This window comes from Nanorana parkeri, unplaced genomic scaffold (genome assembly GCF_000935625.1).
Source record: "Nanorana parkeri isolate BGI_ZX_2015 unplaced genomic scaffold, ASM93562v1 scaffold1549, whole genome shotgun sequence".
NCBI lineage: Eukaryota > Metazoa > Chordata > Amphibia > Anura > Dicroglossidae > Nanorana > Nanorana parkeri.
This window is the reverse complement of record NW_017307817.1, coordinates 177,729-195,236: the sequence shown is the minus strand read 5'-3', so window position 1 is coordinate 195,236 and position 17,508 is coordinate 177,729.

The window sequence follows — 17,508 nt, the reverse complement described above, 5'->3', positions numbered from 1 at the left end:
AGAGTTAATGCCAAAACCGATATAAATGTTGAAGGGGAAGAATGGGGATCTCTGGCCTTGGGGGTAAACATAACCAACCTTTTTATGGTAAGGAGAGATTTCTTTGAATTGTACAATGCAAAGTGTGCCATGGTGCTGCATTGATTGGTGGGCATGATGAAAGTACCTGGTTTATTTGGACACACCTTGTTACATGTTCTAGTATCAGCTTCCTTTCAAGTTATTGAAAGACTTTCTTCCTCCAGAGGTTGTGATCGTGGTTTTAATGGTAAACAATTTGCTATGTAATGTCAAGCATGTGTTGACCTTGCAGTATGTATAGTTTTTATCTTGTATTCTGAAAGCCAGCACCCATGACTGTCAGAATATCACAACAATAAATTCTAACAGTGTATGGTCAGCTTTAGCGACTGCAGATCCCACCCTGGTTGATGTCTCAATTTGGAGTGAATCTATTCAAGGCCATCAACCCAGCATCAAATAATACTGGTCCGGGGGGGCATGTTCCCCCTCCACTTTCCTCCTTTCTCCTAGCCCAGTCTTCCCATAAAAAGGTGTATGTGTTTTCTACACCCCGAATTCTGATGTCTGTTTTCCATTGAACAATAATGTTCCAAGCTCAAGTTGCCAGTTCAATAACCTGCCAGAAAAAGAGAAGGTATAGTGAGTAACAGCCTGCAGGAATTGGCAACTTTTAACTATTCAAGATAGAATTGATTAAATCTATATCCTGGTGAGGACACTATGTGCATTTAGTTTGTATGTTCTCCCTGTTTTTGCGTGGGTTTCCTCCGGGTACTCCAAGTTCCTCCTACACGCCAAAGACATGCTAATGCGTTAACGGGCTCCTGTCTAGATCAGGTCTTAGTATTTGAGATAGGGACCTTAGATTGTAAGTTCCTTGAGGGCACGGATTGATGTAAATGTGTAGTATGTAAAGCACTGCATACATTGTCAGCACTATATGAATACCAATAATAAATAGACAAAGCTTGAATATAAAAAAAAATGGATAAAAAAACTAATATAATATTTGGTGTATATTACAGTTTTTAAAAGCTCTTTTATACTCCTATAGTTCTAGAGCTCCTGTAGTTCTAAGCTATAGGAGTTGTATTAAAATTAATAAGGCATAGATGCTTTTCTAAGAAAAAACAAAAAAGTGCAAGCAAGGAAACCGTTAATCTGCAGGCAGCTATGTACAACACAGCTCTCTTTACATGAGACTTGGGAGGTATTTTACTGAACTGTCTGTGAAAGAACCATGTAAAGCCTAGGGACTCAGGGAGTAGAAGTGAGAAGGCACAAAATTGTAATGCTTCCCAGAGTGGTCCATCTCGCTGCCATACCCACACAAGTACTTTCCCCCTCCTTTTTCCTTCACCTCCTCCCTTGCTGCTCTCTGTTTCCACCCCGCCCCCATTGTTCGCTAATGAGAACACATTAAGCTTTTCCTCAATGCCCTGATGTGCTCTTACACGGCTGAATCCTTGCATTGCAATGCACGACGCAGTCCAAGGATTTTTTTATAGTATTATAAAGAGAGAAAATGCTTTCTAGACAGCTCATCTCTCTCTTCCCCGCTGCTCAGCGGGGATTTAAATGTGCCTGCTTGCACTGAAAATAAATGCATGTTTTTGCCCCCAACTAAAAGGGACTATGCAAAAAAAAAAATACCTGAAGTATTAAAAATAGCAAATGCCTAACTGTACGGAATTTGTTTTTTTCCCCCACATTAGCAGACCTCCTAGGTTTGTGATGCAGCAAGACAACATTCTCCAGCTCGGGGACATAAAGCTTCAGCTGACTGTATTGCAGGGGGAGCATGTGATAGTGACAGGATGTTATCTCCATCTGATGCAGGTCACGCCTGATGAAAACTGACCTTGTTTCGCACAAATTAAACAGGGATCCTTGAGAAAAACTAGTTTGATTGCGTTAGTCTGCTAATCAATCTTTGCTTCCATTGTAAAAAGACTCCAGACAAAATTCTGTGATATATGAGGTCTGAGAATGCCTATTTTATCCTCCTACATTTTGTTATTGAATGTGATGTTTGGCAGAACATTTTTTTTTCTCCACAAAGACCTTTTAAGAAATCAAAGCTTTGCTATGACGCTATCTTGTTTGTCCATTGAATAGGCCTAACCACTGTACATTGTGCAGTTTGGTTCAACAAATCCGCCTACTTCCTGCTGCAAATATTTAGTCCCCTGCTGAAAGAAGCTTGTTTATGTGTTTCACAAATAATAACGGTGATTTTCTATATCTTTTTACCATTTTTACCATTCAGCAACTTTTTTCTATATGCTGAGCCACGCATGTGCAGCTTAGTGTACAGACCCGGCCTGCTGAGATGAAGTACCGTATTTTGCGCTCCATAAGGCGCACCGGACCATAGGACGCAGGCAGGTTCTGTGACAGTTTCTGTGACAGAAACTGTTACAGAAGCTGCAGTTAGTGACCGCTGAGGCAGGTGGCGCTGTGACCACAGCGCCACGGTCTCAGTGTTCACACAGAGCAGATGGAGAACTAACGTTCTTTGTCTGCTCTAGTTGCTCTGTGGTGAGCTCCTATCCCGTGGTCACGGGTCCCCCAGAGGAGCGGGGGACCAGAAAAACCACGGCGGTCGATCGCCGCCGCCGCTCGGTTTTAATACAAGTGATCTGAATAGATCACTTGTATTAAATGAGCAGCGGCTCCCACTGTACATTTAGCTCTGCTTCAGCACTACTCACCCGGCGCCCGAAACTCCATAAAACGCACACCCATTTTCCACCGACTTTTGGGGGGACAAAAGTGCGTCCTATGGAGCAAAAAATACGGTAACTCCCATGCGCATGCAGGTTATGAGGTTTACAAACTTTAAAGCCTAACTGATCACTCAGCTAACAGTTTAGTTTAAATCAGCTAAATACTTTGTAGGTGCATCAAAACAAATGGTGTTCAATATCTAAGGCCCCTTTCACACGGGCTGATCAGGAGGGGATCCGTGCACGGGTCCCCTGCTGATTGAAGCAGTGCGGATCGTATGTCACCGATGTAAAATCCGTGTCTGCTCGTATCAAAGGGGCCTTACAGTTTGTTTTCTTTCTAAGGCCCCTACATTTTTCAAGCGGACCCGATCTAATGTCCAATGCTAGTCTATAGGCAGCCGGGTGTAAACAGATGGGTTTCTGTTTACACCCAATTACCCCCAACTCTGGCCAGGTCCAGAAAAACAAGTGAAATAGGGTTCTGTTTCACTGGACCTGATCATGCCAGATCGGGGGTAATCTGATGTAAACAGACACATGTCTGTTTACAGTCGACTTCCCATAGACCAACATGTGGTCCAGCAGTTTTAGTTCTTTCCTCCACTGAAGATGGAGGAAAAAACTGGACGCATAGTGGTGACATCCAATCCATACTGCTCAGATCATGGATGCATGGATCTCCTTCTGATCAGCCCAAGTGAAATGGCCCATAAAAACAGCCATAGCCTTGGCAGAAAACCCTGTACCCTGCCAGCAGCTGCAGGGTGGGTCCCTTGTTCTCTGTGGGGAAGCAAAGGTCTCACTGCAGAGTTCCAACCTTCCCCCCCTGCCGCGTCAGACCTATAGCTCTGCAATAAGAAAAGCTTGTTCTCCCCGCTGATTGGTGGCCTCTGGAGCTTGCTGGAGGCCCTGCAAAGAGATCACTGCTTCTCATAGATAGCAAGGTTTGCACTCTGCAGCATGCTAGCAGGACACAGGCTCATATACTCAGGCTACAGAAAACAAACTGTAAGACTGTACATACCTTTTGTTTTGATGCACCTAGAAAGTATTCAGCTAATTTAAAGCAAAACTAAAGCATTCTATCCTTTAAGCTGGCCATACAACTATAGATTTTCTATAGATTTTTTTCTATCAGGCTATGGTCAGATGGAAAAAGTGCAACAGATTCTCCCATCTACGCTAAACTGTGTCAATCTCTGGCTGGGCCAAGCTTTAGTATCTTGCTAGTCGGCCCCGCTGGCTCTCAATACCTGAACAATGCCTGCATCCAATCAGATTGTTTAGGTATTTGAACAGCCAGCGGGGCCGACTAGCAAGATACTGAAGCTTGGCCACACAGTTTAGCGTACTGTAGATGGGGGAATCTGTTGCACTTTTTCCATTTGACCGTAGGCTGATAGAAAAAAATCTATAGAAAATCTATAGATGTGTGGTCAGCTTTAGTCCCCATTCACACCTCGGTGTAACGGAAACGCATATGCGCCTTTTTTCCTGTCTTTGCTGCACGTGCCCATTGATTTCAATGTGTGCCACAGACACGACAAATGTGGGAAAGTAGCTCATGTAGCAAATTCTACTACACATGTCCCACATTTTTTCCCCCCACATTTATTGTGCATTCTAATATGCATCCAGGCCAGAAAAAAAAATTTGTTTGCCCAGCCGCTTTTGGAGTGGCATTAAGAGCAGAGTAGAGCAGTATTAGCACCGCAAGTGCGTTGCAAATTTTTGACGTGTTCCGTGAGCACGTGTCAAAGCACACATTTTTGTGCCTGTTTGCCATGCGTTCACAGAACGCGAAGGTATGAATGGGGACAAACATGGCACCATTTAGCCTCTATTTAAATCCGCAGTTGCCATGGTACTGCACATGTGATCAGCTATGACACCAAGCCTTTGAGGGCTTGAAGGTTCAGTTGACACTTATCACGCCTTGAATGTATTTGTTTTTTGGAAACAGTAGCTCTAGATACAGTTTAAAATGTAAGTGTATCTGGACTTTAAGAGCTGCAATAGAAATTGTAGCATTTAAAGTCTATAAATTTTAATATCTAGGGTTTGAAAGTAGAATTTCAGACAAAACGTTTTCAGTGGCAATTTCTACTCACTGTCCATTGACTACTGACAGGAAATAAAGGTAAATCACTCCAGTGAGGCAACAAGAAAATACTTGTAGCTCTTCCCCATTAGAGGGATGTCCTCCCAATCTTTGTCTTGTAGAATAGAAATAGGGCACCAGTGGGGAACCAGACCACAGTCTATATCTGAATTTAAATCTTGAAACCAAAGCTTTGGCTGGAGTTCTGCTTTACGAATATAAAGCTACCCTAATTTCTACATTGGGTTTGTGGTCTTCACAGGTTTGTGGTCTTCCTATATTGAACGTGGCAGCTGTGGCACACAGCTAATTAATACCAAATATTCACAGCAATCAAAAAATAATGCCTTTTTATCTAAGAAAAATAAAAGATGATGTGTGAGGGGCTACAAGAGTGACACTCAGAACAAAGGCCAACAACCTAGTAAAAGTGAATGATTTAAGAGCTTTCTCAGCTATGGCACTTCTAAACTACCTGGAATTCCATAGCACCACCAATTATAAAAAAAAATTCTTCTATTATTTCATATCGCTTCTATTTGGAAAATCTTTAGAAAGTGAGATCTCCTTATAAAGTAGTAGCTTCCAAAAGGGTTCATAGGTAATTAATTGAATGTTCATCTCTTTTCTCCAACCATTGAAAAATGAGTATGCAGTTGAAGGCAATGTTTTATAACAAGTTTCATACCAAATTGTCTCTAGGTTAAATGCATTTTTGTGATTTGACTTTTGGTAACAAACATTTCTAAAGGACAGACATTGGACCTACATGAACCAACCCATGAATATCCACATTTTGGCCTCACTATAGTTGTACTGTACTCAGGCCCGGATTCCTGGCCTTGGGGCGGCAAGGAGAGTAAATCCGGCCCTGACTGTACTGTATTTCAAATGGCCTGAGTTTATTAATCTTTCTTATCACTAGCAAAAACCTTTTCCATGCTTCATTTCCCAGGAATTAAGTTAAGGCTCTTATAATTAAACATCCGTGTGTGATCACTAACATAATAGTACACACCACATCTAGCTTACCATCATGATGTACAATGCCAAGTACCAATTTCAATTAGCCACTCACCAATATCTAAAATGTTTTATAAGGTCAAAATGAATTCCTATAAAAGGCAACCCCATCTGAACGCAAATTAAAATCAGCTTTCTTACTGAGATTTTATAGAGAACGCATTTCATTGCCAGATAATTTTCTAGCTACATTTGATGGCCAAAGCTTGTATCAGGCTGGTAAAGCTGATCATGTAGAAAAGGCGTCTGCACTGATCTCTAAACTTAAAGTGAACCTGTGTACTGCTCATGTAAGGCAAAACAACAAGTTCACTTTAATGACGGATCCACCAGAAGCATATACTTACTGTCCCTTTACTCCTTCACTGGTGTGTTTATCTAGGGTGAGAGAGTGCCCTGTGGGGACTCCAAGTCACAATTTAGAGATTGCACAGGGTGGATGCCATCCTCCCTTTCTCCATCCCCACTGTATCGGTACACAGTAACGGTTCATACCGAAATATATATAATCGGAACTCCTACTCGATACCAAAAAAACGGTATTGGCACATCCCTAGTACAAATGATCTTCCAGCAGGGAGAGGATCTTTTAGTATGGCTCAAAGGGCAACAATAAAAATACACAAATTTGTTTAAATAACACACTTTTTGGGATGCCTTAAACCTATATGTGAAATTGCGGAGCAGTAATATGTACTCCATTAGCAGCTCTACTGCTGGTAAATTACATATCCCTGCTGGCTTGTGTTTGTCAACAAACTAGGGGATTCATCATTACCACCACTACATGACAAATCCCCATCAGCTTGATTGTTAACAATCGGTTTTGAGATCCTTGTGAGATGGTCATGACTATATTTGGTCAGTGAGATCACCCTGGATCTCTGTGTCTGTCCAGCAGAGCCAAGGAGCTCTCATTTGTATTGGGAGTAGCGGCAGGTGACACAAGTCATGGTGTTGCAGATCATCAAAACTAACAAATATCTACAATATCTGTGAGGTACCCTCGCAAGGTTGGGGGCATGTGGCCTCATACTCCCCATACTCACTTCGCTGCATTGATAAAATAATTATATATATGGTGTGATGGCCATTAAAGGAGAACTATGGGGTTAAGGCTTTTCCCCATAGTTCTCCTTAGGGTAAAGGGAGGACACAAACTAGCGTCCTCCCGTTACCCTAGGCTCAGTATACCGCGAGCTGTAGCTCGCGGTATACTTAGACGCTGCAGTATACCGCGAGCTGCTGCTCGCGGTATACTGAGAAGCCGCAGCTGAAGCGGATACCGACAATTATGTCTGGATCCGCCCAGCTGCATGACTGACAGCTGGCTCTGCCTATCTAGAGGCAGAGCCAGCTGTACCCGCCCCCTGTCCGTTCCGCCAGTCAGCGCTGGCGCATCGGAGCGGGGAAGGTGGAATCCAGCCCCTCCCCTGTCACGGCTCTCTGAAAAGCACTCACCTCATAGTTCTCCTTAAAGAGAAAAAATGGTGTGGGGTCACCCCAAAGTTTCATAAAAGCCCCTTCTCCAAGCATGCAGCCAGACTGGCCAGGAAAGTGGGTGCAGCAAATGTGGGCCCCCCAGACCATACCAGTCAATATGCCCTCAACAGTGGCAGCGTACGTTGCAGGAGGGACAGTCAAGCCTTTGCAAGGCCAAATGCTCCCATGTTAATGGGGCAAGTGCATATACTTACTGTCCCTTTACTCCTTCACTGGTGTGTTTATCTAGGGTGAGAGAGTGCCCTGTGGGGACTCCAAGTCACAATTTAGAGATTGCACAGGGTGGATGCCATCCTCCCTTTCTCCATCCCCACTGTATCGGTACACAGTAACGGTTCATACCGAAATATATATAATCGGAACTCCTACTCGATACCAAAAAAACGGTATTGGCACATCCCTAGTACAAATGATCTTCCAGCAGGGAGAGGATCTTTTAGTATGGCTCAAAGGGCAACAATAAAAATACACAAATTTGTTTAAATAACACACTTTTTGGGATGCCTTAAACCTATATGTGAAATTGCGGAGCAGTAATATGTACTCCATTAGCAGCTCTACTGCTGGTAAATTACATATCCCTGCTGGCTTGTGTTTGTCAACAAACTAGGGGATTCATCATTACCACCACTACATGACAAATCCCCATCAGCTTGATTGTTAACAATCGGTTTTGAGATCCTTGTGAGATGGTCATGACTATATTTGGTCAGTGAGATCACCCTGGATCTCTGTGTCTGTCCAGCAGAGCCAAGGAGCTCTCATTTGTATTGGGAGTAGCGGCAGGTGACACAAGTCATGGTGTTGCAGATCATCAAAACTAACAAATATCTACAATATCTGTGAGGTACCCTCGCAAGGTTGGGGGCATGTGGCCTCATACTCCCCATACTCACTTCGCTGCATTGATAAAATAATTATATATATGGTGTGATGGCCATTAAAGGAGAACTATGGGGTTAAGGCTTTTCCCCATAGTTCTCCTTAGGGTAAAGGGAGGACACAAACTAGCGTCCTCCCGTTACCCTAGGCTCAGTATACCGCGAGCTGTAGCTCGCGGTATACTTAGACGCTGCAGTATACCGCGAGCTGCTGCTCGCGGTATACTGAGAAGCCGCAGCTGAAGCGGATACCGACAATTATGTCTGGATCCGCCCAGCTGCATGACTGACAGCTGGCTCTGCCTATCTAGAGGCAGAGCCAGCTGTACCCGCCCCCTGTCCGTTCCGCCAGTCAGCGCTGGCGCATCGGAGCGGGGAAGGTGGAATCCAGCCCCTCCCCTGTCACGGCTCTCTGAAAAGCACTCACCTCATAGTTCTCCTTAAAGAGAAAAAATGGTGTGGGGTCACCCCAAAGTTTCATAAAAGCCCCTTATCCAAGCATGCAGCCAGACTGGCCAGGAAAGTGGGTGCAGCAAATGTGGGCCCCCCAGACCATACCAGTCAATATGCCCTCAACAGTGGCAGCGTACGTTGCAGGAGGGACAGTCAAGCCTTTGCAAGGCCAAATGCTCCCATGTTAATGGGGCAAGGGCCTCATCCCCACATCCTGTCCTCCAAAAGGGATGTGAAGGTCTGTGAGGGGGAATTTGTGGAATCTAAAAGCTACCTTTAGTATAAGGGCCCCCCAGATATCCGGGTCTGAAAAAGCACAAGGTGCACAGTACCCCTTGTAAATCATTTACAAAAAGTCAATAGAAAATAAGAGCACCCACACCATTGAAAAAGTCCTTTATTAAAAAAGAAATAAACAATGTCTCCTGATATAATTCCAAGGTCAGTCATGTTGTCCAGCCATATAGATCCATACCAACAACAACGAGCGATGCCTGATGATACTGCCCCACAGCTACTCCTATTGAAAATGACAGTTTGGCCAGTGTGTTCACCCGTTCATCAACTGTGGACAAGTTGGGTTTAGGTTAAACTCATGTTTAACCTAAACATAAACCTTATTCCTGCTTCTGACAACTGAATGGAGCAGCAAGTAAGAAAAGGTAAGGTTAGTATAAGCCGTTGTAGGGGCCAACATGGTGTCTTGCCCTGCATAGAAAAGCATAGGTTCACTTTAAGCCCACTACTGTCTGATCAACCATGGTACTCTAGTGTAGTATGAACTTCTATGGTGTTTTTTAATGTGTAGTCACCCATAGCAACCAACCAGAATTCAATTTATTGCAGACATATTAGTGAGATATGATTGATAGCTGGTTACCATGGGGTACTGCTCTTTTTGCATTGTTCTTTACTTTATTGAATAAGAATGCATATGTTTTAAAACAAGTCAGCTTATCCAATATTTTAGAAGAAATAGCAAGCTCCACAGTGCAGTCATCTATATAAAGGATTAGTTTTCATTTTGCTGTAGTCACAACAATGAAATATAGTTTCTGATCAGCCACTATACTATAGGTTACTGTCCTTTTCAAATCAACATTATTCTTTGCAATGACTTTATAAAACAAAGTTTGTAGAATGGCCATCAGTTATGTAAAATCTGCATTCTAAATTGCAGTGTGCATCTATTACAACAGTCAGGGCCAGTGGAGAAATTAGACATTACTTAAAGATAGAAGAAGGCAATTTGTATTCCTTGGAGGATCTTTCTTTCCACATACTAGCCTGTTTGTGCAAGGTATATACTTCTGGGCCACTTTTATCAAAGGGAGCCAAAAGAATAAAACACTTTCCCCCTAATCTGTAAACTGTAACTGACTAATAAGAAAAATCTACAAAAATGTCATTGAAAGACTGAGCCCAGGTTATGTCTTCTGGAATTGTGGAAGCAATGTTAGGACATGATTTTCCAACCCCAATGATACAATGCAGAGGGCATTGTATCATTATAAAGGGCCTCCCTTTTGCCACTTTGCCACTCCATGAAAACTTGTATGTTGTTGTTGTTGTAAGTATGTTGAACACTTTGATCAGTCAATTGAAATGAACAAATTAGATATTGATCCTTTCAGTCATATGAAGTGGATGAATTAGTCAGTGTCTGACTCTATTGCCTTCAATTAGCACCACCAGAGGAAGGAAATGCAGAGCAATTTTGTTCTAATTCACTTCATCCATAGTTGTGTGTATAGGCATCAAGTATTGTTGCTAAGTTCCTCTTTGTATTGTTATCATTCTGTAGGACGCAATAGGTTGCGGTCCGCCTATCCGCACCTCCCAGCAGGAGTGATCTCTAGACATACAGGGCTATTCACAAAAGGGTGAAAATTTTGGAGAAGGCAGGAGAAGTGAACAATCTAGGACAACATAGCTGATTTGGAAAGTGAGCTGAATAGGATAATTTTTCCAAATCAGCTATTTTGTCCTAGTTTGTTCACTTCTCCTGTCTTCTCCAAACGCTTCACCATTTTGTGAATAACCCTGAGAGAGTGTATTTTCTCTGCCACTTGCTATCTGAGCAAGCATCAGCAGGCTGTGCTAGAGAGGTGGCATTCTGTGTTATGAATATTTATTGTCCGAGCCAATCAGTAGGCTTAGGGAGAGGGGGGGAGGACTGGTGATGCATGCTGGGAGAACTGTTAAATATTTGGGAAATTTCCTGTTCTTCCCTTACGGGCATCTATCCTGTGAGGATGTCACTCTGAAAGACATGTCTCTCTACCCAGGCCTATGGGCCTAGGGATTGGAAGTAAGGATTAGGTTCAGGTTTGCTGTGAACCCCGTCTGTTTGTCGTTCCTTCAGCATAATGGTGGCCAGGGCAATGCCCAGACATAAGTGGTCAGAAGAAATGCCTTCTGGTCAGTGGGGGGATGAATGCCTGCTGTCAGTGTCCATGGAAAGAAAATGCCTTAACAATGGTCATCAGTGGTGAGTAGTTTGTCATGATAAAAACAAACAAGTCAGTTATTTTTTAAAAGTGTAAAATCGGCAGATCTCTCCAGTTACATTAGTGGTCAGAAAGCGAGGATTGGACTAACCACCAATGTGACATGGACATTTACACTGACCCCCAATGTGACAGGGGCATTCACACTGACCACCACTGTAACAGGGACATTTACACTGACTACCAATGTAATGGGGGTATGTGCACTGATTACTGATGTAAAGGGGAGTTTACACTGATCACAGATGTAGGCAAAGGGATTCTACACTGAACACCAATGCCCCTAATATAATGGTGGTCAATGTGTTTGTCACCGTTATATTAGAGATATAAGGCTGAGAAAAACAACAATTTGAAGGATCTGCAAAAAGTCAATTTAGTAAAAACTATATTAATGTATCTGGAGCAAGGCATATATCTGTGCTATTTATAGTCCTATTTGACCAGATAATGGACCACATTGCTGAAAGGGTGACTTTAATTAGCTTTTAAACAGTGAGCAGCCTTGACCTCAAGAACTCACCTAAATAAATCAGTTTCTTCTCCCGCATAAGTGGCGGTAGCCAACAAGAACTTTTGGGAGGTGGGCTGGGTTGCCTCTTCTCACATCTACACTGCACATCACAGCACAAAACACTGACTGTGATCGTGTCAGCCAAGCTGAACATCAACACCAGGATTTTTTTTTTCACAGGCTGCTAGAAGCATTTAAATGCTTTTAAAACAGAAATATTTGGCTATATTTTTATATATATTATATTTTATAGCAGTGGTGGCGAACCTTGGCACTCCAGCTGTTTTGGAACTACAAGTCCCATGAGGCATTGCAAGGCTCCGACAGCCGCAGACATAACTCCCAGAGGCAGATGCATGTTGGGATTTGTAGTTTTGGCACAGCTGGAGTGCCAAGGTTTGCCACCACTGTTTTATAGTAAAATATGCATGGTTGCCAACCTTGCATGGAGGTTACTGTACGTTACTGTGGTACAATCTGATTGACCAGGTGATATAAAGTATGTACATATATGCAAAGTAGTGCACCTCATACATCATTAAATGTATTTATTTAATACCAGCAGTGAGAGTGCCAGAATCTGACTTCGTATCAGCCTCTTGCAGCCCTGTAGAGTAGAGCTCAGACTGGAAGAAAAGAATCAGCACAAGGAGCCAATCAGTTGTTTGCAGGGCCGGACTGGGACATAGGTCCGATCATTTTAGACTGATAAGCCCAATCACGTGACCCCTGACAGGCAGGGCCAGCCATTGGTAAGTACAGGAGAGCTACAGCCAACACACAAACCTTGCAAAAACCAGTATGCAAACTGTATCACTCCTCAAAATCCCATGGGTGGACTGTTCAGGTGATGTCTAGCCTAACAAACCTATTGAAAGGCTTGGGTTTCCAAGGATGCTAATGAAAAATGAGTGAGTGGTGGCAGCTTTGCTGCCATACTCATCATCAGCTGTATGAGGAGCAGCCAGGGCAGTCTTTAATATGAATTGGGCTCTGGGCAAGATTTTGCTGATGGACCCCCACAACCCTCCTGCCTCCATCACCTGCTCCCCCACTTCCAACCCAACCCTGTATCCACCTACATCACCTTCCCCTGAAAAAGAAACTAAAAAAATAACTACAATATATGCATGTATAGATATATTTCAATGCAATAGCGCAATAGACTCAGGACTCTGCAACTCTGCAACGCTCTGGTGCTAGACTGTTTAGCGTGCTAAGCCAGCAACTTGCACTGGAGCAGGGTGGGTGGGTTGATGGTTTTACATATTGTATGTATCCAAGGGGATCTGCATATCGCACGCACCAGAGTGTGGGAGGGCCCGCTGCCAGGAGTATAAGTAACGATACTTTTCCTCAAGTACTCACCGATACCAATTACCAGGGCTGGAAAAAGGGCTCGTCCTCTCGCCTGTGATGAGAGGACGCCGGAGCCGGACGACTAGCTTCCCGCCCGGCTGTTGTAATTAAATGGCCAGCCGGGAGCTTTACATTCAAGCGATACGGCGTCTCTAGAGACGCCCGATCACCTGTATTAGCAGCTGTCACTGCTGCTGCTGGTCCCGAGATCCGCTGTGCTAGATGCGGCCGGGACCGACACGGCTGCTTTGTTACACAATCTCCCTCTGATCTCATCCGATTAACCGATTAATCGAACCTAATAATTGGCTAACTAATCGATTTTGAAAATAATCGTTAGCTGCAGCTCTAGCTGTCACTCTCTAGCTTCAGAAGCTGGGGAGAAACTGGTGAAGCAGATCTCTGCACATGTTACATATTGCCTCGAACGTTGGAGTGTGAGCAATAATTTTAGGGCCATTAACTACTGATAACACTAAATTTGTATGCTGTAAAAACGTTTAAAGCGTCACCTATTTGCGTGCGCGTTTAAAGCGTCACCTTTTGCGGGCGCGCGCAATTTTAAGGCTTGACGTGTTTGGTGTCTATTTACCCGACGTGACCCCATCTTTTATATTTTACCAAAAATATAGGTAAGAATAAATGTTTAACATAACGTAGGGAAAACGTTTTTTAAAACAATTTACGGTACTTTTTACATTATATAGTAAAAAATAGCCCCCCATAGTAATTATATACCACCAAAAGAAAGCTCTATGTATCCCTAAAAAATGTTAACATAAATTGCAAGGCTATAGTCTGGCCATGCTGACTGGTGAAAGTTTTGACTGGCTGGTGAGACACCCTATAATTTTTCAAGCCCTGCCAATTACCAATACCTTTTTCTAGTTTCATGTTTTTCTCTGACTGCTGCAACCTCTGCAACTCTGGTAGTTCTGCCATTGACTCCAAGCTGTAGAGGGACTACACATCTCACCAATGTATTATATTGCAATTCAGAATTCCACCATCTATAAAGGATTACAAATCTCAGCAATACATTATACAGCAATGCAGAATAATGTCATCAGCTATAGAGGACTACAAATCCCAGAAGTACAATATACAGCAATGCAGAATAATATCATCAGCTATAGAGGACTACAAATCCCAGTAATATATTATACAGCAATGCAGAATACCATCATCTATACAGGACTACAAATCCCAGCAATACATTATACAGCAATGCAGAATAGAATCTATATTTGCTACATTCCCTATGCTGCCGCTCTGCTCTAGGGTGCCAGCCTGATTTCTGGGGCAGAGGGTCTCAGGAAGGGTGCGGAGGTTCTTAGGAGGAGTGCAGAGGGTCTCAGGTGGGGTGTGGAGGGTCTCAGGAGCGGTGCAGAGGGTCTCAGCAGGGGAAAAGTATGGGCGGTGGAAGTGTGTAGACAGGCATGGTTACCAAGAAGGCTGCCGCTAGATCCCCAGCAAGTGTAGGACCTAACTAACTGCTTCAATTTGAACATTTCAAGAGCCAGTATAGTTTTTTGGTATCAGGGCATTTTCACATGCACAAGTCCTTGTGAAAATGTGCTGTATCGGCACCAATACCGATACTGGCATTCAAGCTGGCATTCAAGCTGAGTCAGGACAAAAACAATTAAGCTGATTGTGTTCAGCTCTGCCTGGCACGGCTTGGCCCGGGCCACCAGGCAAGTGACTGGTATGCCTGATGACACACCTCAGAGCCATGCAAATCACTATTGTGATCCAGCTACCTTAGTGTCAGAGATTGCCATTTGTTTTAAACCTAGGACACACTGACCAGTACATGGCACAAATTGTGACCGGTGAGTAACATCAATAATGGATGAGAGAAGCCCTGACATGTCTTCCTCTAGCTGGGAGCTGTTGCTCCTCCCACAGAACAGACTGACCTGGCACTCTTGGGCTTGTAGTTCTACCATAAAAAAGGCCTGGTTCCTTATAGCTAAAACTGAGTAATCAGAGAAGAAGAGCACTTACCGGCACTGGGGTAATGGCATTCTGGGTGCACTCAGCTAGCACTACTTCGGTTATGGAGGAGGCAGGTGGCCTGGCCCACCGGGCAAATGCCCGCTATGCCCAATGGCCGGTTCAGGCCTGAGTGTTTATGTAGTAATGCTAAACATATGCAAAAAACATATACAAATCTGGTGATATAGCACTGAAAGTTGTCAGCAATGCCTGCAATTTACAAAGATTTGGAGAAACATGTTTTCCCAATATTGTGTTTAAGGTGGATCAGTACCAATGCTTTGTATTTAGCTAACTTAAAGAGCAAGGAGGCATCAGTAAGGGGTCAAGATATGACATCTGATACAATGGTTTTTAGAGTCTGCACAAACTATAGTTCTAAAACTGGGATTTTCCAGATTCAGCCACGACCAATCAAAGGTGTATCTAAGTAGATCCACCTGCCAGATAGTATGGAAAAAAGTAGAAAACCAATATTTGTGAGACTGGCCAATAGCCATATTGTCTAATCTTGCATTAAAAGAGGACATAGACTTCACAAAGGAAAATAAGATGATTAAATTTAGTAACTTATTTGCTCAATGGCACTGTAAATGTAATCAGGGTGCACTACTTTCAAAAGTACAACAGTAGGTTTTTGTCACATTTCATAAAGTTAAATGTCTGTTCAGAGGCAGGGAAAGAAGGAGCAGAGATTCAAGGTAAGAAGTATGTTAGTAGCTCAAGCAGGTAATAAAGTTATTTTTTTTTTTAAGAAAAAGGATGTACTCTGTGCTTAGCGCCCCTACAGATAATTATCAAAAGGGCAATTAAGAGCGCTAAGAAAATGGCTTGTTAATACAAGTGTGCCAGAGTGCATATAGGAGAAAAAGGATTTTAATTAAATGAACATGACCTTCTACAGTGAGAGGTAACATGTTTCATACCAAGAGCTTGACATTATTTAAGTGGGAGTACACTGGACTGAATGAATAACTGAGTAGTCTCTGTAATCAGTATACTCTTATAAATATATTCTTCAACTTGTTGAAGTGGATACCAATCCCCCGTCATTTTTGGCTTGGTGTGAAAATGAGAGATTTCTGCTGGTTAAACAAAAGAATATACTCTTAATTTGTTTATGATTTGGGTGGGAAGTACATCTGTAAAAAAAAAACCATGACGCTGTATACATAAAGTGCTCCCTTAATGCAAGGAGTTATGGCGCTTAACTGCTTAAGTCCAAATGGTCAGAGCCAACAAGGCAGGGGACAGATGAAACACCTTGTACCAAATGGCCCAATGGGATTTCAGTCACAGAGATGTAGAGGAAATGAGCAGACTTATCTAGCTGTATATGCCACGTTGGATGGCTTGTATATTTTAGCAATGCTCTTCTCTAAGTAAATATGAACTCCTATAGGAATGTAATGCTTTCACCAAATAGAGTAGGAAGAACATTTATCTTAATTTTAAAAAATGACCACAAAATAGTATATACAGTACTAAATTTATTGCAGAAAAATCCATGTCGATGTCAGCAATCAGCTGGAAAGGACGGTACGGGATTTATCAAGATTCAACTGCTGTCTTTTCATAGCCAAGGCTTAATAAATGGCAATGTCTCCAACTGCGTATAAATTGCTCCAGCTTTTCACTCTTCCTGCTAGATGGAAATGTGCTGCATCTGACGGAAACAGAATAAAAATCAGTAGATTGTTCCAGTTTGCCATTGTTTGCAGTTTTTCTCTTCACATCTTGAAATGTTCAACCTGTAATGTACTTTTTTTTTAAAGGATGCTGCAAGTAGTAGCTTATCTCAGTTTATGACGTGCCACTGGTCATTTGATCAAGATGGCTACATTTACAGAGATGACGCCTTAGTAGCCATATCTGGTCTCCAAACACTTCCACTTTTACTCAGCAAATGAATCCCTATTTCTGATCTTTACTACCTTAACACTTATCCTGCCCATGTTTTAGTAAAATGATATCAATTTGATAAGACTAGACCTTTTGGGCTTGAAAATAGGGACAACAGAAAACTTTTATAAATCCTGCAAAGTTCACAAGAGAAGGTGGCCCACAGAAAGAAAGAAAAGAAGCCCAAGGTCTTCCATTGCAACCCTGTATTCCTTACTATTCCTACCCTGGTCAGTTTACCTCTGACTCCCGTTGAACACAGGAGGTGACTTATTAGGTGGAATTTCCAATAATCAGAACTGAAGTCTGACCATCATTTCTCAAAAGCAACACCTCAACACCACTGCAACTTACTCTCTTACGGAATGGTGTTTTGTGTTCACTTTATTCAGTAATATACTGTATATTTTCAAAGAAAATCAATGTTAAAGCAGTAAAGCAATATAGTAAAAGTCCAGTGAGAAAAATACAAAATACAATTATTAATAACATTTTGAAAGTAGAT